Source organism: Herpailurus yagouaroundi, unplaced genomic scaffold (genome assembly GCF_014898765.1).
Source record: "Herpailurus yagouaroundi ecotype Mexico unplaced genomic scaffold, PumYag 201, whole genome shotgun sequence".
Taxonomy (NCBI): domain Eukaryota; kingdom Metazoa; phylum Chordata; class Mammalia; order Carnivora; family Felidae; genus Herpailurus; species Herpailurus yagouaroundi.
Window position 1 is genome coordinate 8,283,110 of NW_024412432.1, and position 26,115 is coordinate 8,309,224.

The 26,115-nt window shown below is 36.8% G+C and overlaps 1 long non-coding RNA gene across 1 annotated transcript; it reads right to left on the reverse strand.

Annotated features, from left to right (window-relative positions):
- Positions 1-1,836: 1,836 nt before the first annotated feature.
- On the reverse strand, positions 1,837-22,771 carry LOC121014144 (uncharacterized). The gene is made up of 2 exons (XR_005783061.1): positions 22,647-22,771; positions 1,837-2,049 (listed from the first exon to the last, which is right to left on the reverse strand). It is a non-coding gene; the product is annotated as an uncharacterized LOC121014144 (long non-coding RNA).
- Positions 22,772-26,115: the final 3,344 nt, after the last annotated feature.

Sequence of the window (26,115 nt, forward strand, 5' to 3'; positions counted from 1 at the left end):
AGTAATAAACCAGCTGTTGAACCAATGTCAAAGAAACAAGCAAATAAAATATGATTATCATTAAGATGTTTAAGTGTCAATACCCAACTCAGGCATCGCCGTTTCTGCAGACCCATTCCTGACTCTCTACCCCATGCCATTCTTTCCCGGGACAAAAGATACTTGTCCTCGGTGTTGCTGCTATTTTTTGTAGTTACTTCTTTGTTGCACATACTCCCAAGGAATTATAGTTATTTGTTTGCTTGTCTGTCACCCCTGCTAGACTGTGAGTCATTGCAGGCTGGAGCCATATCTGTAGCCCAACTGTGACCTGGCTCAGTGCCTCCCACATAACCCTGCTGTAGGTGTCGCAGAAGGTGAGTGGAACGGAAAGCCGCCTGACCCGTGTTCTTTTCTCAACTCTGCACCTCATCAATGCCATGAGCTTGCACAGATCCCTTTTCTTCTGTGAAACAATGACAATAGACTAACTCAAGTTTGCTAACAGCTGCGCTCCAGGCCCAGTCTAGCCCCCAGACATGGCTTTTGGCCTGATAGCAGTTGGCATCCATAGTGTTAAAAAGAAAACTAAACTAATTATGAACACTTAGATATCAGAAATCACATAAAATTATAATTTTCAGCTTCTCTTTAAAAAATGAAAAGCTCTCACAGCACTGGGCTTCCACTCTTTCTAGCCACAATTGGTGGAGCTGGCTGGTGGCTTGATCCCTAAGACAGGCTAGATGCTGTCTGGTCCACCACAGTCCCTATTCCCTCTTGGCTGAGTTACTCATTCCATTCAAGTTTTCTAAATGTATTCTAGCCCCAATAACATCATTCTCGGTCTACAGGAATCCTCTCCCAAACAGATACAAACACACACTCACCCGCACAGGCACATGTTTCTTACCACAGAAACAGGAAGCTCTGAAGCCCACTGATGCTACCATACTACTCACTATCTTCGTTTCAGGCTGAAATCCTTAGTAATTAATGAATAAAAGGAAGGGATATCAAATACAGGAAAAAACAGGAAGGAGGAGGAAGAGAGTGAAGCTTTAGCTACAAAGAGTGCTACCAGACATATCATGATATCATGTGAGGAAAATTAGATAGTTTTAGAGTGCCAGATTTTCTATCCAGCAAAGCAATCATTTTGTCTATGATCCTGAAAACATACATAATAGCTGATGTGAAAAACTGGAAGTTAATCATCAGAAATTATTGTGGCTTTGGGTGTCACTCCCACTGCGGTTCTCTCCCTCCTGCTCCCCATGGCCTTCTTGCAAGGAGCTGCAACTAGCAATTTGAAATTTACACACCTTCACAGATGGGTTGCCCCCATCTGTAGCATATCCATAACTTCCCAAGGCAAAGCTGCCATTACTTACAGTATAATCAGTGGCACAGCGGGTGTAAGAGGAGGAGAGACCTAGGTACATATTACTAAGAAGCCTGATGAGTCCAACATACTGATTGCCTCTAACAAGTACTGCCCCAGGAAATTTAAAACAGCACATTTCAATGTGCATGGCACACATCTTCTACACCCACGGTGGTTTTTGACTGGACAGATCAACAACAGCCCAGCCTGCATTTTCTCTCCAGCTTCCTCCATACTCTGGCTAGATCAGTTACGGCACAGAGCCCAGCATAAGCTCTGTCTTCTGAATCTTCAGCCAGTCACTTACACAACTACCTGCATCCCCAAATTCCCAGGGCTTCCCCCTTCCCCCAAACTTCAAGTTGGTAACTGTAAGAAAAAAAAATTATTAAACATGCTGTATATTAGTATTCTTATCCGACACCATGGTGTTTTGAAACTAATCCATCAGCTAATGAAGAGCAGGAAAGTCTTATTTTATAATTTTGTTTTATTAGAATCTGTGCTTTGGGGGTGGGAGATTTTCATAAGAAACTTGATACCAAGCACAATCAAATTGCTAACTGTTCCACTCTCACCCAAAATATTCAAAGTGTAGTTTTCAGTCAGTGTCTCCATCTCATGAACACTGTTCTCAAAGGTGATAGGTCTGTAAAAATCTTAACATCTCTGGATTTCCTCAACTGCAAAACAAAACACATGAATTAACCTCTAAAGCAATGTTTCTCAAATTTTAACATGCAAATGAATCACCTGAACATCCTTCTAAAATACAGATTTTAAATCAGTAAGTTTAGAGTGGGCCTGACATTCTGCAGTCCTAACAAGCTTCCGGATGCTGCTAATAACTGTTGGTCCAGGGACCACATTCTAAGAGCAAGATGCTGAAGTACTGGTTCTCAAACTTGGCTACAAATTGGATCACCTAGGAAGAAAAGCTAACAATGACCGGTACCACCCCTAGGACCTGTTTTAATTGAATGGTTGTGTTTGAGGATGAGTTTTTTAAGTTCCCCCGGGTGATTATAATGCACAGCAAAGTTTGAGAACCTCTGCTCTCTTCCTTAAAAGTTTAAAATCATGACCTTTATTTTTTAATCACATTACATTTATACAGTGAAATTCCTCATAGCTATTATCTCATGACAACCCAGAGAGATAAGCAAGGCAAACACTATTAACTTTGATTTACAAATGAGATAACCAACCACCCAAGAATCAGGTGACTTGATTAATAGCATACAGCTAATAGCAGACCTTCTGCTACTGGAACACAGTTTTCCTGATACCCAACCTGTGTTTTCCCCAGACTGCTTCATACTAGCTTGTACATACCAATAATGACAAGCAAAGAAAGAAAAAGATGGCAGTTTTTCTGCCCCAAATTCCACTAAGAATGATATGAATGGCAATATAACAGAAAAATGTGTGCAACTAGTAAAACAATCAAAGGTATAATTGGTGGAGGAGCTACTTGGTTGCTCTGGATGCACAATAAGGTTGCTAAGGTTATGTCAGCAGGACCAGTCATTACATGTCAAGTGAGCACAGCAAGATGGATTAACTAACTCAGTACTCGGAACACAACAAAATGTACTGGCGGGCGGGCGGGGGTGCGCCATAACTCATCCTGGGCAAGAGACCAGACAGTCTGCCATCTGATGAAACTAATAACTCATTAGAACTTATTGAGATAGCCATCCCACCTCTACACATTTGCAAAACCTACACAGAAACAAAACAAACTTAAGAGTTCTGAGATCAGAACTAAGACAAATGTAGAAATTAAGGAAGAGTGGAAAGAAAAATAATGACATATTTAAACCTTACTATGGATCAGCCATTTCTATGAATTTTCATGAAAGGTAAGTTTTATTATTCCCATTTTATAGAGAGAAAAGTGACTCACAGAGTCCTTTACACCAAGTTACACACTTCAAAGTCAAAGCTGAGTTTAAGCCTAAATCTGATTTCAACTCCCCGTGTCTGTTCAGCTATTTCTCACTGATTCCTACACACACATTAAACAATCCTCAGGTCAACTACCATTCTTCCCCAAATCTTCATCTTGTCTATACAGCAGGAATAAAATGCTATTATAATGTCACAGCTCTTTGCTCCATCCCTCTGAAGGAAAATGAAAGCACTGTTTATGGGTAGATAAGCTGGCCAAAACAAAAACAAAAACAAAAAACATCCACGACTTTTTTGCCTTTTGGTTTTGCAAAGGTGAAGCCCAAATTCTTTTCAACAACAGAAGTTGCAAAATAGCAGCCTAAGGTCAGATCCAGCGTGCAGACATGTCTAGTTAAAATATACAGTACTGATCCTCATAGTGTTTTTAAAATTTTAGAATTTAACAAACCAAAAAGCAACATTTAAATACATTAACACTTGGAAATATGGATTTCTGGTGTGTTTCAAAAATGCTGGGAGGGTTGGGAACACCAGCACCATGATCTCTTATAGTATAATGAGCACAGCTGAAGTATGTGCTCTCCATTTGCCACAGTCCCATCTTTCCCCATTCACTATTTGTGTCAGATGACAATTGTCATCACACTTAAGATGACACTATTAAAGGCTGAATAATAAAACATACACCAAGAGGTCTACCCATTTATTTCAAGAAAAACTGAGGATAGCATACTTTTTCTTCTATCTAGCCCATATCATCCATTTACATTTAACAGGTTTCAAAGATATCTGAGTTTGTAAATCCTGCCCTTCAGGAATAGGTGGGTTGAGAAAACTAGATGCTAAACTCTTCTACCTAATAATATAAAAGGCCTTCTTAAATGGAGGTAGTGTTGCAGTGAGAATGAGGTTATGAATTTACTGGGGCATGAACTGGAGCCTAGAGGTAAATAGAAAAAAAAAATTAATTTTTAAACGCTTTTATTTATTTATTTTTAGAGAGAGAAAGAGCGTGAACAGGAGAGGAACAGAGAGAGAGAAGAGACAGGATCCCAAGCAGGCTATGCTCTGTCAGCATGCAGCCCGCAATGGGGCTCAATCTCATGAACCGTAAGATCATGACCTGAACCAAAATGAAGAGTTGGATACTTAACCAACGGAGCCACCCAGGAGACCCTAAATAGAAAATTTTTTATTGTTCCTTTTTCTTTGCAGCTCAAGAGAAAGTTGGGTGTCACAGTGCTGAACAGGAGAATCCTAGCCAAAGGACTCACCTTGTTAAGATAAAGATGGCCACTGGGTTGGCAAAGGAGAAGCAAAACCAGGCACAGGCACTCTATGGAGGAATATGGCCTATAACTCTAGGAGTTATAATATGCACAGTCTGGTTTAAAATTATTTCTGTGTTGTAATTTTCTAAGTAATCTGCAGTCCTTCAGCAGAGTTTGTAAAATGTTGGAATCTACATTTGTGCTACAGAGAATCAGATGCAGGGTGTGTGTTCACATACGGAACAGAATCAGAAGGGAATATGGCAGCATCCTGGAGAACCTTGCCACAAGACTCCCAAATGGTACTTGAGAGAGCCAGAACAAAGTCTGAGGCAGCAGGCATCCCCCAAAATAGGATTTGGAGAATATGTATGTGATCCTCGGGAATTCCCAGATTCGTAGGGGATAAAAACCTAAAGACAAGCCTTCCTATGGTTATATTGGGTGTGACTGTGAGGAGCTATACTATTTCAATGCATTTCAATGTACCAGGAATTTCAATTTCAATGCAAAGGGAAATGTGGCCCTAACACCTAGGGAACTTGGGAAAACTGGTTTACTAATGAAGATAGTGAACAGTAATACCTGTTCAATGCAACACTGCCTCCATTTAAGAAGGCCCTTTACGGGGCGCCTGGGTGGCGCAGTCGGTTAAGCGTCCGACTTCAGCCAGGTCACGATCTCGCGGTCCGTGAGTTCGAGCCCCGCGTCAGGCTCTGGGCTGTTGGCTCGGAGCCTGGAGCCTGTTTCCGATTCTGTGTCTCCCTCTCTCTCTGCCCCTCCCCCGTTCATGCTCTGTCTCTCTCTGTCCCAAAAATAAATAAAAAACGTTGAAAAAAAAAAATTTAAAAAAAAAAAAAGAAGGCCCTTTACATTATTAGGTAGAAGAGTTTAGCATCTAGTTTTCTCAACCCACCTATTCCTGAAGAGCAGGATTTACAAACATTTCTATGGAATGCCTCCAACCCTGCTGATGTAGAAAACAATTCATAATAAAAAAAAAAGGAATAAAAATAATGAATAACATTAGATGTAGTTATGCCTTCTTAACAGGTTTTAAAATTTTTTCCAGACACATAATGAAAATACCCAAAAACTGAAAAGCAAATCAGTGTTTATGGGGTAAAAGTGTGCCTAGAGTTCTGAGTAAACATTTGAACCTATACAGATCATATGATTCATTTATCTTTGGCCCCTATATATCTAGCACCCAGATGTTTCACACATAATAGGAACTCTTCATTTTAAATGAAAAAGGTTTTAAAGAGTCTGAGGAAGAGATTTGAAAGTTAAGTTAGCCATTCACAAAACAATAATCAGGAGAATTCGGACATGGTATTTCTGAAATGTCCCCAACAAGTCACAATTACCATTAAGTGAAACGTGGGTGCTGGGCGATAAGCTAAGTTTTTCATCGGCTGAAATTTTAGCACTCATACTAGGTACTTCTTTGTCCCACACAATCCTCAGTAACCCTAGGATGCAAATATTATTCCACTTATCAACTATTACATGATAAAGACCGTTGTGCCCTTCTGTGTTCAAAATACAAATGTATTTGCAACACCAAGAGCAAACCATGGAGAAAAGATACAAAAGGTAGAAAACAGCTATTCATGACCCATTACTAAAGAAATCAGAAGATCTGTTCCTCCTACTTGTTTGCTTTTTTGGAAGACTCATATTGGTCAAAGTAGTAATTATTGATAAATGAGCTTCAAAGTCATCCTTTGGCACAACAGATCAAGAATAACATCTGTGTAAATGTAATATCACAACATAAACACTCAAAGCCACAGAGAAGAAAATAATGCTGTTTGGTTTGGTTTCATTTAGGGGAGCTTATTATATATTTTTTTGAACAAGCCGTTCTCTCTATAAAACTCAGCTAGCAAATCTGCCTTGCCTATTATCATTGTGAGGATAATGTAGCAAACAGATGGAGGGTTTCATACAATTTGTTGAACTAAATTTAACAGGTTTGGCTGTGAGTGTTAACTTATTTTTATATTCTATTTGTGCTATGTTTGTAATAGATGCACACACATGAATAAAAACAGAAAATCTGTACACACAGTACAGCTGGTTTGATAATGTTTTCATTTTAGCATCACATACTCCTAATTAGAAGGCTTTATATTTGGCCACCAAGAAATGCTGGCTGCAGGGCTGCTTGTATGGCATTCACATGGCAAGAAAATCTTCATCAATACTGTAGGAACATTTGAATCCTTTCTCCACCTATGATACCATGTGTGAAAGGGACTAGGACAGATTCATTAAATTAATAGTGACCTACTAAATAAAAGAACAATTGAGTAGTACACCACAAAATTTAATAGGTGGAGTTCATTTGGCCCAGAGGCCCAAGCAGGAATGTGTCTATGACAGATAAAACATGGAGCACTATGTCAAAAATATGAGCCAAGAAAATTGAGTGTCATTAAATGTTAAAGGATAGCAAGAATCTTCAAACTTCAGCTCAACTTTACAATTCAAACTCTACTGTTAAGGAGGCTTTCATTTTATCAACACAAGGAACCAATTGGAACATAATTGAGAAACCATTTAGGCAATATCCTTCTAAAATTGGTTATTAACTCCAGTTGCCCTGTGATCATATTTCTTAATTCATTGAAATAGCAAGATGGAAACTATAAAAGTAATATATGTCATAGTACCTAGAAATGAAGAGTGCTGGTCCTCAGAAACCTGTCCTCTATACTGAAAAGCAAACTGTGGGTCCGTGCACAGGAAGATAGAGGCACATTCATATACACACCAAAATAGATCCAAGCAAGGAAAAAATGGCAAGGCACAGCTCCACATTCAGAATCTTAGATTCTCCAGAAATATAAAGTATGATATGTAGATGTCTGACTAAAGAAAAGGCCTTTTAAACTTCTTTAAATCAAATGGTCCTTTATTTAAGCGGGCTTCGCCCTCTAGTAAATTGCAGTGTATTTGGATGTTTGAAGGAATTTCTACAATTAGGAAACAGGGCCTGAGCCCCACTTGCCCTCAATTAAAGTCCCCACTCTCCGTGTCAAAGCTTCCCAGTGCCTCCTCCTCTTACGCTTCACAGAGCAAAGAGAGGTGAAAGAGTCACTGATTTTAATTGTACCAGCCTTTCCCCAGGCACAAGCCTTAGCAAGACTTTTATTTAAAAGAGATACGACACCATCTCATTCACCTGGCATGTTCTCTTAAGCGATATCTGCTTGAACAAAAATAGTATCTAAACAACGTTAAATTAATGGTATGGATCAGATATGAACCACCTAAAGTCTATGCTCCCTAAAGTTGATTGGAACTTAAATATTTTAGCAGTTTCTGAAGCAAACCAGTATCTGTTACAAAGTAAAGAAAGTGTTTTTTTTAAAAAAATAACCACAGCTGTAGTGATGATGCATGGACAGGAGATAGAGAGAAAACAAAATATAGCCTGAAAATAAAACAAAATAGAAACTTACTCAATAAATTCATCATTATAGCCATAAAAAAAAAACCTAGTACATTCCATCAAGCTTATATCTGTCTCTGTACAGTAAGAATATACCCTTCCATCAATCAATGGCCAGTATCCTCACTTTATGAAGTATAAAACTCCCAGAACGTTATTTTTAAGGTATTTAAGTTGGCAATCTTTGTTTCATTCTAGTTATAATAAATAACACTTTTGTTGAATTAGCGTCCGTTTAGAGACCAAGATTTTTTACTGAAATCAAGTTCAATCAGCATGTTAACCTTCAATGATGTTTTTGTTGAGATTTCCTCTATGTAATATTACAAGTATTTTATATTTTTAAAATTCTCTTCTAAAAAAATACCTTCCTAACAACCATTGTTCTTCAAATCAATGTTAGTACCAAAAATAAAAGACCTTCACTGTCCATATCCTTCATTTTTCTCCCTAGTTCTTACTAAGAATCCTTAGGAGGGATTTTCTTTTTTTGTTGTTGTGTAATTCTCAGAATTTCTTTAATTGTTAAATTTTCTAAAATATTCTTTATGCCTTTAACTGTCTGATTCTGTCTTCAGACATTAAAGACTTCAGGTGCTTTTTTCCTAACTTGTACCTTGCTCAGTATTGGGCACGTTGGGAAAATAAAAAAGACAGAATCCATCATTCCTGTCCTGTATTTTATTTTATTTTATTCTTATTGAAGTATAATTGGCATACAATATCCTATTAGTTTCAGGTGTACATCACAGGGATTCAATATTTTTATATATTATGAAGTGATCCCCACAATAAGTCTAGTTACCATCTGTCACCATACAAAGTTATTACACCATTATTGACTACAGTACCTATGCTGTACATTGCTTCTCCATGACTTATTTATTTTATAACTGGAAATCCATGCCTCTTTATCCCTTTCCTATTTTGCCCACACCCCAATCCCTATGTTTTGAAAGCTTACTATTAGAGACCCAAAATATTTGGAACCCTTTGAAAATTTTATTTCTAGCTGAAGACACAAGACATATGTAGAAATGATAGCAAAATGTTTGTCATCAACTTCATGTGTAGCATAGATTGAGCATATTACAGAAATTTCTAGAAGAAAAACACAACTTCTCAGTCTCTCTTTTGAAACCCGTATTTCCAAGTGCCATCTAGATAAAACATAGGTCAAATTCAGCATGTTCCAAAAAAAAAATAATTTCTACTACTTTCTATTATTGTGTCAGTTTTCTATAATAGTAATCATTCTAATTGTAATTCACCAGTTCAGTTTTCTACAAGCAGCCCTTAAGACTGTCGCTCTCACTCTCCATATCCGATCTATGTTTGATTCTAGCTTCTAAATACTTCTCAATTCTGTCCCTACTGCCTCTCTCCTGTTCCCACAGTGACTGCTTCAGTGAAGGAAACAATTTTATCTCATTTGGACCATTGCTTCCATTCCCTAATGCATTACACTTCCTGCCCATTCACTACCAGAAGAATCTTTCTAAAATATACATCTCAACAAAAAATAGCCCACTGATGTTTCCTTCTGGATTAAAGGTTAAGTGTAAATCCCCGCCCCCCCCCCCCTTTTTTTCATTTCAGCCCCTAGGATCTGTCTCAGTGTGACCACAGCCTTCCTTTTCAGCCCTGCCCCAGCCTCCATTCACTTGCACCCTAACTCCAGTCTCATGGACATTCCCTGAACACCTCAAGCTTTTTCACACTCCAAGCCTCTACTCATTCTGCTACTTTTGTCAATAATGCCCTTTCCTCATTTGCCTCGAATCCCTGCCAGACCCAGTTCCTGTGAGAAACCTTTCACAAATCTTGGGGAATCAGTCCCCCCACCTTGCTTATCTTCCAAAATACTGTGTTCTCATGTCTCTATTACAGAATTTTCACACATATTTAAACATGTAAATATTTAATAATTTAGTAAATAATTTAAGTAAATTTAAGTAAATGATTTACTTACTTTTTAAAGTTTATTTATTTATTTTGAGAGAGAAAGGAGAGAGAGAATCCCAAGCAGGCTCCGCATTGTCAGCACAGAGGCTGTCACAGGGCTCAGTCTCACAAACTGTGAGATCATGACCTGAGCCAAGATCAAGAGTCAGACACTTAACTGTCTGAGCCACCCAGGTGCTCCTAAATAATTTATTCATATAACTATCTCTTGAACCCCTGAAATACATAAAGTTTGGACATTCATCTTTAAGTCACCAGTATCTACCACTGTGTTTGGCATAGTAGCTAGCCAACAAATGTTGAATAAATATGTTAGAGAGGGCACTTATAGAGGAAGTGGGACTTCAAGCTTTGCCTGAAGAAATGAAATACATAGCCTGTTGAAGAGTCCACAAATACTCAGGCCTCATCAGAATGAACCCTATTATAAGAAATGGTTCGTCCAAAGTCTTTTCTATGTACCAGCTTAAAATATCAGTGCTTTGCTGGGTTGATTATAAATAATTTTCTTCCTCTGAATAACAGCCAGTCATCAGATATATTGGATAAGAAGAGAACTGAATTCCTCACAGATCATTATATCTGTTACCAAGTAGAAATTATCCTTCAAATGCTCCATCTATAACCTTACCAACTACAGAAAGAAACCACTGGATTTACACAACTTTCATCAAAGAGTAAACTAATATAACACTCAGAAGAGCCAAAGGAGCTTGGACGGACAAAAAGGAAGACAGGTGAATATGTGGCATATTTCTCATTTTCCTGAGAATTCAAAGAACATGCTTTTACTCATTAATTTACTTTTGACCAATTGAACACCATCTCTATTTCACCTAAGCTCTTTCAAGACACACAACTTGGGGTGGGGGTGGGGATTGGAGAGAAAATATTTCATAATTAGACAATGCAATGAATATTTTGGGGGGTGGCTGTGGGCATTTGTTGCAATGATATATAAGTACAGATATTAATCTTATATAGGTAACAAAGGTTTGATTTTCATCTTTGTACCCTAGAAAGTTGTGCTCTTGGTCATTGAGTTTCCACCTCTAAAGTATATTTGGAACTTGAGCAGAGATTGTATGTATCTTTTCTATCTCAAATCTCTAATTTTACCTAGATCAATGGACCTCTTGGGGTCCCAGAGACTATAGGAAAATCTGTCAAGTCAAAACTACTTTCATATTAATAACAAGATGCCTGTACACTGGTATTTTCCATAGTAACACTGCAACAGACTAAATGCAGTTGCAGATATAAAAATCCAGATGTCTTTGTGCCAGACATTAGAGATTTGTAAAAGTAACTCCACTTTCTCTAAATATTCTTGTTTTGGAAACAGTTATTTTGCATAAGAATGTTATTTATGGGGTGCCTAGGTGGCTCAGATGGTTAAGCATACAACTCAATTTTGGCTTGGGTCATGACTGCACTATTCATGAGTTCAAGCCCCATGTCAGGCTCTGTGCTGATGGTGAAGAGCCTGCTTGGGATTCTCTTTCCCTCTCTCTCTGCCCCTCATGCGCTCTCTCTCTCTCTCTCTCTCAAAATAAATGAACTCAAAAATAAAAATTAAAAAAGATGTTATTTATGAATAGTGTATAACAGGTTTGGTTTTTAATGAATTAATGAGTAAATTTTCTTAAAATTATCAGCTTTTTTTTTTAATTTGACAGAGCATGAGAGAGCAAGGGAGGGGGTAGATCATTTTTTTAAGCTAAAGGAGTTTGTTTTTTTAATGTTTATTTATTTATCTTGAGAGAGAAAGACAGAGAGCATGGGGGAGGGCCAGAGAGAGAATCCAAGCAGGCTCTACACTGTCAGCAAAGAGCCTGATGATGGGCTCAAACTCACAAACCATGAGATCATGACCTGAGCCAAATTCAAGAGTCGGATGCTTAACCGACTGAGCCACCCAGGTGCCTAGAAAGAGAGAAAATCTTAAGCAGGCTCCACACTCAGTGCAGAGCCTGAAGTGGGGCTCGATCCCACAGTCCTGAGATCATGACCTGAACCGAAATCATGAGTTGGATGCTCAACTGACTGAGCCACCCAGATGCTCCTAAAATTATCAGCTTTAATTTCTAATATGGCACTGATAGCTATAAGCCACATAAACACAAGCTCTCCGGGATCCTCAGTAATTTTTAAGAGTGTTAAAGCATCTTCAGATTCAAAAAATTGAGAACTGCTGATTTAGATAAAACGTTGAGCTAATCAGTGGTAAAACTGGCAGCTCTGGTATCCAAGCCAAACTATTCAAATTACTCCTGAAATACCGTCAACAGAGTTTCTTAAAAGACCTGATCTGAGGATTTGACTCTTCCACTAACTTACTGGCTAACTTCTATGATATCAATTAGTTGTTTGTGTTTCCATTTTTTTTTTAATCTGTAAAATGAACTAATACTTATGGAATGTTACTAAGTAACCAGGATTATTCTAAATGCTTCATAGGTACTAATAACTTAATCCTTACAGCAAACCTATGAAGAATGTACTACTTTACTATCCCCATTGTACACAGAATAAAATGGAAGCAGAGGAAGATAAAATAATTTATCCAAGGTCATACACTTGAAAAGCTTTAGAACTGGGGTTTGCACCCCTATAATATGGGTTATTAGACCTCTTTAAGCACTATGTAATATGACAGTTTCCCAAACACTACAAGTCATATACACTGTTCATCTCCTTTGGCTTTGTACAATCTGCACCCCTAGGCTGTTTGTCTTTTAGTTTTGACTTAAGTCCCTTCTTGTAAATTCTTTCTCTAATACTATTTTCCAAACATGGGCCATTGGGTATATACAAATAAGATCATCACATTACTCCAGACGTTTATGCTAAGTCTCCCAATTTGTAAAATTCCAAACAGACCAAATAAAACAAGTCTATGCACTGAATATGACTCATAGGCTATCAGTGTGCAAACTCTAATATAACAGGAACTAATTCTTTCACTTCATGAAATATTACAGTATCATACTTTATGTGATTTTTAACCAAAAATGTTGGAGAAATTATGTGATTATAAAAAGAATTAACAATACTATAACTACCACTTCACAGAATGAAACTACTTGAACAGACAGGAACTATCCAGAGAACATATTATTTACAATACTGACTTACCAAATCCATGGAAAAGCTGAATGCTAAGTGGCTGGAAAAGTACAAAGAGAAAGTGGCAGAAGGAAGGAAAAGCAGATCATACCAATCCCCAACTCAAAAAAGCCACCCCAGTGGCTTCCAAGTGTAGCTGGAATAAAATCCAAACTCCCAATCACAGTCTTCAAGACCCTGCACAATCTTCCCCTAATCTCTGCACTGTGGCATGCAGGCTTCTTTTCTGTTTTTTCAGTATGTTACAGTTGAGCTCTGACCAATGTAGAGGTCAGGGGCACTGACCCCTTGTGCAGTTGAAAATCCACATACAAGTTTTGACTCAACCAAAACTTAACTACTAATAGCCTACTGTTAATGGGGAGGCTTATGTTAACATGAAGAGTCAATTAACATGTATTTTGTATGCTATGTGTATTATAAGATGTATTCTTACAATAAAGTAAGATAGAGAAAAGAAAAGGTTATTAAGAAAGTCATAAGGAACGGGCACCTGGGTGGTTCAGTCAATTAAGCATCTGACTCTTCATTTCAGTTCAGGTGATGATCTCCTGGTTAGTGAGTTCAAGCCCTGCATTGGGTTCTGTGCTGACAGCACGCAGCCTGCTTGGGATTCTCTCTCTCTACCCCTCCCCTGCTTGCTTTCTATCCTATCTCTCTCAAAATAAATAAAAAATAAACTTAAAAAAAAAAGAAAATCATAAGGAAGAGAAAATACATTTATAATAGTATGCTGCATTTATTGAAAGAAATCGACATATAAGTGGTTCCCCATAGTCCATACCCATGTGTTCAAGGTTAACTGTTAATCCTACTTTGGGGTCTCTGGATTATGGTTCCCTCTGCCTTGGAGTTCTCTTTTTTCCAAATCTTCAGCTTAAAGTCATTTCCTTAAAAAGACCTCCCCAGACTACTCTATAAAATTAGTCCTGCCAGTCCCATTCCCCACGTTACAATACTCATCTCATTATCTTTTAGAATTGATATGTAATAGCTATAAAATGTCTTGTATGTTTATTGGTTTACCTATTTATCTTATGTCTTCTCCCACCATACAGTACACAAACATCAGAGAACCTACCTGTCTTCTATTTCCAACAATGCCTAACATCTAGAAAGCACTTAATAAATATTGTTGAATAAATAAAAGACTCTAAATATGTACTGGTTGTGCATCATCAGGTTCATATATGTACAGAACCATTGTAGAAAGATATTGCCCATCCCTCTAGGATTAATTTCTTTCTTCTTATTGCTCAAAGTAAGGTGAGTTACTGAAGCCAGTTTCCCTGGAACATTAGAAAAATTAGCTACAGAGATGAGATATTGAGAGACAAGGTCTAATAGCTACTCTGACTGAACTCAGTTGAAAGCCTTTAGATGCATTATTGATTATGCAGCCATTCAGCCTCTTGCTGTTTGCACATCAGCATTTGCATCAAGGAATCAACTCTAGTTGGATCTATCTAAAACCATCCGAACAGAAGTCATTTATTCCAGCAATTAAAAACAAATACGGTCGTGAGGTTCCTGCAAAAAATAAAAGGATATTTATTAAGTACACTACCTTAAGGAGTTCTATTAAATTGTATTCTTGAGTGATCCTTAGATATATAGCACATTAATTAATATTGGGCCACCTTTTATTAGGAATTGATGTTTCTCATGCATGTCAGTGCACAGTAGATAATTTGAACGAAAATATGTTGGCTAAAGAAAGAGTGAGCTAATAGCAGCTTTTGATCTGGGAAATTTGCCAATCTTGATAGCATCAAATGTGCATAGTATATTAAGGAAAGTTCTTATCTCTCTGTATTTAATTTCTTTATTAAGAACTTTCCCATACAATCTGTAGACAGATTTGACCAAAGAAATAAGATAGTAAAATGTCTTCTTCACTTTTAAACTCACAAATAGACCTTCTACCCTGAAGGATTAACTTTCCTGGCCATTTGATGATGCATAATATCTCTTTGAAAGTAAATGTTTCTGAGATAACTCTACAGGGTGTGAGTCTTACAGCTCACTAGAGTATACTTTCTAAAGTATACATTTTATAAAGACAACCTTCAAGAAAACATTGTATGACCTTAGATTTGCCCATACACTAGAGATCCACTACCACCGGTCTACAGTACCTACTCTATGAAAGAAATTCCATCTTATACTTCTTAATGACTGAATCCAGAAATCTTTATTTCATCTACTTCCTTGTGCTCATAACCAACTACCTCTCTTCTTTAAACTGCTGAGATCCAGCACATTCCAACTCTTCATTGACCGTCATTCCAAGTTTTCACTGATCCTCCCAAGCTAATTTTTGGCTTCCAGGTCTGCCCTTTAACCTTGTAACAATTTTTAGAAGTGGGATATGGCAAACAAATATCAATATAGTACAAGGAAATGATCACTCCTGTACACAAGAAAGTCTCTATCTATATTTGGGTTTTATGTCATTTATATTTCAGAGTAGTATTCTGAAGTTTATATAGCACAGTTACATTCATTCATTGATTTTATCATACTGTGATAATGACTAGACAGTTGTATTAGGTGTATTAGTCAAAGTTCTCCAGAGAAATAGAACCAGTACTGTGTGTGTGAGTGTATGTGTATGTTTGTGTGTGTGTGTGTGTGTGTGTGTGTGTGTGTGTGTAAGAGAGAGACAGAGATTTTTAAAAATTGGCTCACACAATTATGGAGGCTGGCAAGTCCAAAATCTTCAGGGCTGGAGAACTAGGAAAAAGTTGATGCTGTAGTCCCAAGCCTAAATGCAATCTGGAGGCAGAGTTCCTTCTTCTTTGGGGGACCTCAATCTTTTCCCTTACTTTTAACTGTTGGGATAAGGCCCACCCACATTATGGAGGGTAATCTACTTTACTCAAAGTTTATTGATTTCAATGGTAGTCACATCTTAAAAAATGCCTTCATGGTCAACATTAACATGGGTGTTTAACCAAAAACAGGGTACCATGGCCTACCCAAGTTGACACATAAAATTAATCATTGCAATATTATTAGTTAATTAATATTATTCAGCACTAAAAAAAAAACAAGCTATCAAGCCATGAAAAGACATGGAAGAAACTTCAATGCATATTACTAATTAGTATTATTATTAATTTAATATTATTGCAAGTGTACAGATAAGGAGATAAGTTTTGTAAGACTTAATCTAACCAAAGTAATCAGCTACCACATATTGGCCCTCACACTAGAAACCAGATGTTTTTACTCCTCATCACATGCACATTCCACCAGTTATATTACCTCTTACACTACTGCAGTAGCTTTCAATTTTTGTGGAAGTAAGTTTTAAATTACCTCCAATGAGAGACCCAGAATCCAAACAATATTTAGCTCTGACTTCATGGCCAAAACCTCAAACCTGCCCAATGTCAAGAGCATAAAACTCCCTTTGAGCGGGTGAATGCTGACACATATAATATGAGCCTTCAAGGGTAGACTAAGACATCAATTTTAGAATGTCACTCCAGAGAGTACTTCAGAATTCACAAAAGCTACTTCACCTTTCAACATGAATTTCCAAATTCCAGAAGTATTTCTCAGCACACAGAGCCAGACAGCACAGAACATAAAATTTTACATCAAAAATGAACCCTGAGGTAAAAGACAATGTCAAGAGAATGAATGAGAAGACAAGCCACAGATTGGGAGAAATATTTGCAGAAGACACATCTGATAAAAGACTATTATCCAAAGCATACAAAGAACTCTAAAAACTCAACAATAAGAAAACAACCTGATTGAAAAATGGACCAAAGACTGTAACCTCACCAAAGAAGATAGCTGATGGAAAATAAACATATGAAAAGATGCCCAACACCACATTGTCATTAGAGAAATACAAATTAAAATAACAATGAGGTAGCACTACACACCTATTAGAAAAGCTTTGGCCCAGAACACTGACAACACCAAAGGCTTAGAAGGATGTAGACTAACAGAAATATTCCAGAACCACAACTTTAGCTGTCTGTTTGTAACTAAATGTCTACATGGTCTTTCCACTCAGATTTTGAAACCAACCTTTATATTTAACTTGTCCAGAATCCAACACATGATCTCTTTCCCTGCCAAACCTGGCCCTCATAATGAATGGCACCATCATCCATCTATCTACTCAAGCCTTGAAATTACCATTGATACCTTTCTTTCTCTTCCACTTTGATACCATGTAACCAATCATAAGGTCTTGCCAATTTTACCTTCTAAATAACTCTTACATTTTTCCCCTTTTTTCCATTTCCAGTGTTGCCTGCCATCTCAGTCCAAACTAGCATCATACCTCAACTGGACTATTTCTCTCACTATTCCACTCAAATCCTTTCTGGCCCCCCACCCATTGCAGTCAATCTGAATAAACTTTATAATTGCAAATATAATTGTGTCATTCCTCCCATAGTCAACTATGACTTCCTAATAGATCTTTCTCCAACCTCCAAGACCATGACACTTTACATGGCACTGTCTCTCCTAATAGTTCTTTCAATCTTACACTATTTGTGTGATTATTTTATTAACACCTAAATAGAATCCATATATGCTCTTTGACCACCATAATACACAAAGTATACATGGATTCAAAAAAAAATTCAATGTATATTCTTAAATGAATATATACATATTTAATAGAATGAGACCTCTAAGAAATATTAATCTTGCATCTGGATTCCCTCCCAAATGGTCTAATATTGCAGAAATTGAAAGTCCAAATAGTTTCTAAGGTCTCTTCTTGTTTATCTAATCTGTGTTTCTAAAGGCTACTATAAACAGCAAAGAAAACACCCCCTTCCCCCACCACAGGGAAAGTGTATATGAAAACTCTCAAGAGGACGTTAAGGGACCCTTTGGCTGATGATGAAGACACAGAGCTATATGTATTTACACAAGAGAGAGGAAAAGAATGTGAGGACATGCAAGCCATATCCCCTGAAGAATTCAAAGAGAACTTCATAAAATATGAGCTTGGTTTGAGAATAAACCCAGTGAAGAAGGAAGTGACTTTCTAGGATTTTAAACAGGGAAAGCAAGAAATAGAACAATCCAAAAGAATTACAATAAGAGCAACAAGAAGGCAGGCCACTGCTTCAAGAAAGTCTAAATGAAGGATTCCCCATATTCAGAGCCATTAAGAACTACATTGGCAGACTTTCAAGGGATCAAAAATTTGGCAGGATAAGAGAAGGAGGATTTGCCAGATTAATATACCAACCACTGACAAGAAATCTGTCTATGTTAATTAAGCATATTTATATACATGTATGTTAACAGTTCTTGTCCCATATATCAGATAATCCCAGGACAGCTAGGAGAGGAGAATTTAACAGTCCTATAATATTCAATAATATAATGATATTTGGATAGTATATTAGTACACCAATGTGAGTTTTTCATTTATAACCAAGTAGATACTAAAGCATAAACAGCTTTGTTTTTTAAGAACTTTTAGATAAAAAGACCTAAAAATATAGCAAACGTAGATGTTACCACATGAAAGAGGGTCCCTTCATCAATTAAATAAGATTTAATATTCCTCTGAAGTAGAATACCTAAAGTTAGGATTTTTCTTTTTGAAAAGTAAGGTATGGAGAAATCTTCTGGGTAAAAGTGTCCAACTGAGAGTACACATTTCCCCTTCCTTCTTCTCCAGAACCTCTTAAAACTATTTTGAAGGAATAAAAGAGGTGTAAATCTATAACAGAGAATTATATTCTCTAAAGTTTGAGGGAGTAAATTTTCAACAAATACCTAAGATAGAAAAGAAATAAAAGAATGTCAATAACTGAAATAGAAAGGAGAAAGTTACAGACTAGAATATTTGTGAAGAGAATTTCAGTCATTGAGGGAGTAGAATCTTGGAGTTACTGTGAAATACAAATCAGCCAATGAGTAGATGGGGTTTGGAAGTGGCCTGAAAAACTAGGGTTAATAAAAGGTCTCTCTATATGAATGATCAACCCCTCACTCTCTTCTCGTACACCCTCAGTCAGGAATAGCTTCCCAGCCACTCATTTTAGAGTTAAGACTCCTGGTTGACTAGGTCTACCTGTACACACGGAACTCAGAGGGCCTACCTACTTTCTCATTCTAATATATGAACAGATACCCATACATTAGAGGTCATTTGAAAAAAACTAACTACATGAAAAATAAAGGCCAAAGTGAACAAATAGAAAACTGAATCTGAAGGAAACTGATTTAAAAAAGAATTAATCTCTCATAGATAATATTCACAAATGTTCAAGAAGACATGTGAGCTAAAAAGAAAAACAGAATGCAATGAAAAAAGCAAAAATCAGAAAATGAGAAAATGGTCTAAAAAATTAAAAGCATGATTGAAAAAAAATTAAAAGCTGAGGAATTCTTCCAGAACGTGGAACAAAAGATAGAAATAAACATATAGAGAGAATCAATCTAAAAAGTCAAACATGTGATGAATAGGAATTCTAGCAAGAACAGAGAAAACAAAGGAAAGATTATTAGCAAAATAGTAATAAATGAAAATTGCCCAAAGCTGAAGACATAAAAATTCAAAAGGATCTAACAGACATTAACAGAGGATCCATGCTTAAACACAACTTTATGAAATTTCAAAACAAAAAGGAGAGAGAAATCTAACATCTGAGAAACAGAGAGGACAAACAAAACACAGCACCTACAGAGGAACAAGAGTCAGGCTACTGTCAGAGTTCTCATTAGAAGTAGCAGCGAGAAGACAGTTGGACAAGATTTTCAAAATACCAAAAGAAAGTTTTTCAATCCTAAAAAACTACACCCTGACAAATTTTCAGATAAATGTAAAAAGAAAACAAATCATTTTTTGACATAAGGCCTCAGAAAGTTTACTTATATTCTGTAGAAGTTGCTTAAAGCTATCTCCCAGCAAAATATGAGTGAAAACCAAGAAAGATGATGTAAGACACAAAGAACAAATAACAAACCAAAAAAATACATGAAAAGAAATCCCAGGGTAACAACCTACAAAGCAATCTGTGCAAATTATAACCAGAATCATTTGGATCCAGGAATATCTTCAAGACAAAAAAAAAAAAAAGGTATGGATTATAAGCATTACAAAAAGTAAACAAATAGCTATAAATCATCATAGGTATAATAAAGTAAGCATTTATTTCTTAAGGGGGAAGATGGCAATCATAAATCCTGAGTGGGGAGGAATGTATGGAAAAGAAATGGCCTAATATAAAACAAAGTAAAATAAAATATAATAATTGAGCAACTGATGGAGTCTATGAAAGAGGTCTCTTCAATTTTATTCTTCATGTTAAGTGATAACATCGAAACTGTAGAGACTGAAATGTAATCGTAGCACATATTGGCTCTCCAATGAATAACACTTATATAATAGAGAGCAATACATGTAATGGTCAAGGGAACCATGGCAGAATATAAAATGGCCACAATTCTCCACCTTTCTCTATAAGCACACTACTATAACATAACTTTCTAGCAATTCCCAACAACAAGTGAAGTCTATTTCCTTTACTCTCGAATGTGGGCCAATTATGTGACTTCTTTTGCCAATAGAAAGCAGCAGAAGTGACAGTGTGCCATTTCCAAGCCTAGGCCTCATGACACCTGGCCTGCTTCTGCTCTCTCTTTCAGAACCCTACCAGCAGTCATCTGAGCAAAACCAGACTAGCACTGGGTGATGAGATACACGTGGCTACTCTTCCCCTTTGCCCCAACCAATATCCATCTAACCTGCAGAAGCAGGGTTACCTCAGTGCCTACAGATGCTGGAGGAAACCAGCTAAACCCCAAAGAACTACTCAGTTAAGGCCAGACCAGATTGTTGGCCCATAGAATCATGAGCTAAAGAAATGGTGCTGTTTTAAGTCACTGAAATTTTGGTGTGATTTGGTACATAACAAAAGCTAACTCAAAGGGGTGTGTGGTGACTTAGTTAAACATCTGACTCTTGATCCCAGCTCAGGTCTTGATCTCAGTGTCATTAGTTTAAGCCCTGTGTTGGCCTCCATGCTGGCCATGGAGCCTACCTTAAAAAGAAAAAAAAAAGAAAAAAAAAAAAAAAGAAGACAGAAATGCACTGAGAAAGACTATACTAATATAAATCATGACCACCACTTTTAGTTAGTTAACTTGCCAACATCTCAGTTTCATACCTATAAAATATTTTGGGGGGACTAATTTATATGTGTAAAGAAATCTGAGCTATTGTATACAAAGCAATTAGAACGGTGCCTGGCACATTGTAAGCAATCAATTAGCTACTATTATTTAAAACAGACAAAACTTGAATGGTATTTATTAATTTCTAACATCTAGAGTTATGCACAAAACACAGACAACTTAACAACAGCTATAGAATGGTATGAAAATGTTAACAGTCTTGTGAAAAATGCAGCCTTCAGAGGCTGGGAGGTAGAAAAAGGAAGGAACAGGTGGAAGGAAGGGTAGGGGGTTAATATATTCATCATATAAAGTGATGAGTCTAGAGGCACTGTCTAAAACTAAAAACAAAGAAATACAACTAAAATAAGTAGAGGTTATATGAAAATGTATCTTTATAACGGTAAAAAAATGAGAAATTGAATAGTGATATAATTTTCAAAAATTAAGAAAATGGGGAGAAATAAAGGTGGGAGATGGCATCCTCATATATCCTCAGATATTATCTATTATCTGTCATAGCAAGAAGAATGAAAAGTTTAAAGGTGAAAACTCCAGAATTTGTGCTCAATGCATATTTACTTACAGATGTAAAACAAAAAGTCCACGTTGCCTCTGCAGACTGGGATGGGAAAAGGTGGAACAATGAAAATTCTTCTATCCTATTAGTTTTCTTAATGATGTACACATAATTTTGATAATTTTTTCTTTTTTATAAAAGAAGGTACAAAGAAGATTCCCCAAACCATCCATACTTCCTAGCTTTAGGTTTACAAAATATAATGTTTTTCAAAATCACAGTCTGGTAAAATTTTATAATATTCAGAACCTAAACGGTTGAAAACCTTCAGGAAAGCAACTTAAAAAATTTCTTAATAAATGACTTACATCTTTGTTTGCTGGGGATTCAGAAAGTTAAAATTCTGGATCCTAAGTGAGGTGCATTTCATGCTCAAAAACTAAAAGAGAGGAAGACCCTCTCCTCTACTGCATGCTTACTTTATTGCCCCTCATTTCCTAGAAACTGTGTCATTTCTCTCCTCCCACTGGAGCCTACTACCCTTCCTCTGAAGCATAGCAAAAAGAGCATCACCTTGGAAGAAGATATCTGAGTTTAGTCCCAGCTCTGACTGCTCTATGTGGCTATGGTAAGGCTACTTCTCCTAACAGAAAAGCAATGCCTCCCTGACTCACTGTCTTTCAGAATTACATTGAATGTATATAGTATTTGGATGTACATATAGAGAACAAGTGATGCACCACTTTTCACAGTAATTATTTAATAAATAGGCATTTCCAGGTTACAGAAGGACAATGAAGAAGATGCAGTAACATAATCAGAACAAAAATTTTCCTTTACCTCCTGGGATCCCAAGTTCCTTTTAAGCCAGAAACATAGGGAGATTCTGGAACTCTTCATGCTGTAGTCACCAGCACCACATTGGCCTTTGCAAATCCTCTCCAAAGGCGATCCATGGACAGCTTTATCTCTGCAACAAAGTTCACATGTGGAGATGTAAAAGGTTGACTTTTTCCAAAACATTTCTGAAATCATTCCTCAGAATGGTAAAAAGTACTGGGACATATAACATTTACTTTAAAATAGGTTCATGGGCAGAAATTTACTTAGTTTTTGTATAGTAAAAGAAATGGGCAAAGATCTCAAATGCAAGAACAGAGAAAACATTACTTGCCCAGCCTGTTTGGAACAGTGGATGACTGCCAAAACAGAGACCCTCTGGTCCTTAAAAAAAGGGGTTCTTAGGGGATTGTGGTTGCAAAATCACTAATTACATCATTATGTGGGGGGAAAAAATCTACAAATTTATAATTACTAAAGTACTTGGAAAAAATACCACATACTTAATAATGGCCTGGGCGTTATAATTTGGACACTTCTAAAGCCCACTTCCCAGGGCTGCTATGTAAGAACAGTCATGATTTTAACACATTTTGCTGTAGGTTCCTATAGAAGTTCTACACTCAAAATGAAGTCAATAAGCTACTACTTTGAAAATCATTCCTTAGAGGTCTGTGTTTTTTCCAAAGATTCTATCACAGACCCTGACATACAACTTATTCCCCATGAACCATTCAGATTTGCGAACAATGTTACCAATCACAATTTATCTTGTCTTCCCTAGCCATGACATGTCTTTATGTTCTTTTATCTCAGACTAAAGCAGTGACAAGAAATTTCCATTAAAGGGATATTTTATTTTCACTTTTCAGTCTTTTCAGAAAAAAAAAAAAGATGTTACCTCCCACAGAAATGCACAGTATTATCATTTGCCATTAAAAAAACCAATCTGTTATTATTCAAGAGCAAATGATGCATGTGGGAGAAATAATTGTAGAAATGCCATGTTTTCTCTCAAAAAGATTAAGTACAGGTAAAGGAATACTAAGAATGCTGCTTTGGCAAATACACGTGCCTGAAGTGAGCTCCTCATCCCACAATAGGAAAAGAAATTCAAACCCTTTCAGTTCCATGCATCAAAACATATTTAAAAAGAAATTAAAAAAAAACACTGGAAACCCAAGGAGTAATGATGAGTGAAATACAAAAGTATTATCATTTTGTCTGAATTATTCAATATTTGAATATTTGAACTTAAATATGAATGAGGGAGGCAGGAATTCCAGAATGGTGAAGTGAGGAGCTCAGATGACACACTCCTCAGCAAGCAACAAACTAGTGAAAATTATATAAAGTCTCTAGAAATTGTCCTAAGAGCATAAATCAAACACAGAAATATCAATTCAAGAAAATATATTAAATCTTGGTAAGAACACCAAGAGTCTGTGGGGTTTGGGCCTTGACACATTCCATTATGTACACATTATGCACCACCCCCTCTCCAGGATACAGAAGGGTCTACTCCAGGCATGTGTGGCCAAGAAGACAGACTCCTTCTCCCCCAGCACCCAATATGGGGCTATAATTTCAGCCAAAGCAGGGTGCTCACGCCTCAGCCCTTTGCTAAAGAAGTTCTTTTCTGGGTGGCATAGCTGAGAGGACCAGGTCACTCTTCTACCAACTGGCTCCACTCGGGGTGGAAACTCTACCCTAGGAGAAGTAAGCCAAGAATACTAGGGCCCCAGCTAGATCACTCATATGACAGATACTCCATGCAATAATACCAAGCGTTACTACCCCTCTTCAGTTAAGAGAGGTTCAGGGGAAGGGGTCACTCTAGAAAAGCAGGTCCCTGCCCCTAGTTCCAGGGCACTAACTCTGGGGTTCTGGCCAGCTAGAAAGGCAGGGCATAAAGGCAAAGAGCTCTACAACCCTGCTTGGAGGGACTCACTTTATTTGGAACAAGTAGAGAACTCCATTTCTAAAAGTGTGGCTATGTTTCAATAAGGCTTTATTTACAAAAACAGGGATGTTAAAGTTCAAACTAAATGTTCAAATATAAACTTGTACATAAATGGTCACAAAAGCAATATTTATAAAAGCCAAAAGGAAACAACCCAAATGTCCATCTGATGATGGATAGTGTGGTATATCCATACAACTGAATATTATATAACAGTAAAAAGAAAAGTACTGATACATGCTACAACATTGATGAACCTGGAAAACATTATGCTAAGTTAAAAGAATCCAGGCATTATTAAAGGTCACACATTGTATAATTCCCTTTATATTAAATGTCCAAAATAAGCAAATCTATGGCAACATAAAGTAGATTAGTGGTTACTTAAGGATGGTGGGAGGAGATGTGAAGGAATGGCAAGTGACTGCTAATGAGTACAGGATTTCTTTAAGGTGAGAAAAAAATGTTCTAAAATTTTATTCTGGTGACTGCTGTACAACTCTATGAGTATATAACAATAAGTTGTATTGTTTAAATGGGTCAATTTTATGATTTATGAGTTATATCTCATAAACTTGTTTTTTTAAAAAGAATCTATACTGACCCAAGGTCATATTCTCATCATTACTTTTTAAACTGCTCTTTTCTTGTAACTTATTTCTTTCTTCTAGAAGTGAAATATACATAATTTTTATTTAATTGATAAAACTGATTAGTAGAGTCTTTTAAGTATAAATAGATTCACTAAAAATAAAACATGTGAATAGGGAAGAGTGGGAAAAGGTTAGGGGTGAGAGATAGATTTTCTTCCTAATGTAAGGCTGCAAGATCCCACCCACCCTCACTCCCACTGCTACTATGGTCTAAAGCTGTTCTGGGGACCCACTACCAGCCCAATAAAGCCTAAAAAGAAGTATAAAACTGTACACAGGCATACTAACCATCTCTGCAGACCCCTGGCTGTCCAGCCCACTTTATGTAGCCTGATTATCCTGACACACTGATCTCTCCCAACATTTCAGGAGCCCTTTGCCTGCCCCTAGAAGGTCACCTATCTTCTATAAAATGCTTAAACCTATTATTTTCCACAGGTCAGTTGGATGTGGTTTCCCCAGGTTCATTCCAGCCTAGGAACATAAAAGTACCATGGGAAAACCAAATTTGTAAATTTATGAATGTTGACTATCAGATGCACTTTGGAGCATTAATATAGTATCCTTTACATTAAACATGGGATTTCTACATATAATGTTAAATATTATGTGCCCCATTTTGAACTGTAACTATTTTATTTGCTTTGAGTCTGTCATGGGGCAAACATAGAAAGACTCTACTTACACTTTTCAAAACCTGCATTTGTCACAAGCACTGAGTTGCTCTTGCAGAAGCTTTATTATTCAACACATTAAGTAATGAATCTGAGAAAAATTAGTGTTCATTGTGTTGAAAATAAAATAAATGAATATTTATGTGTTAATAGCTTTAATATCTATTAAAGTCTGCTAG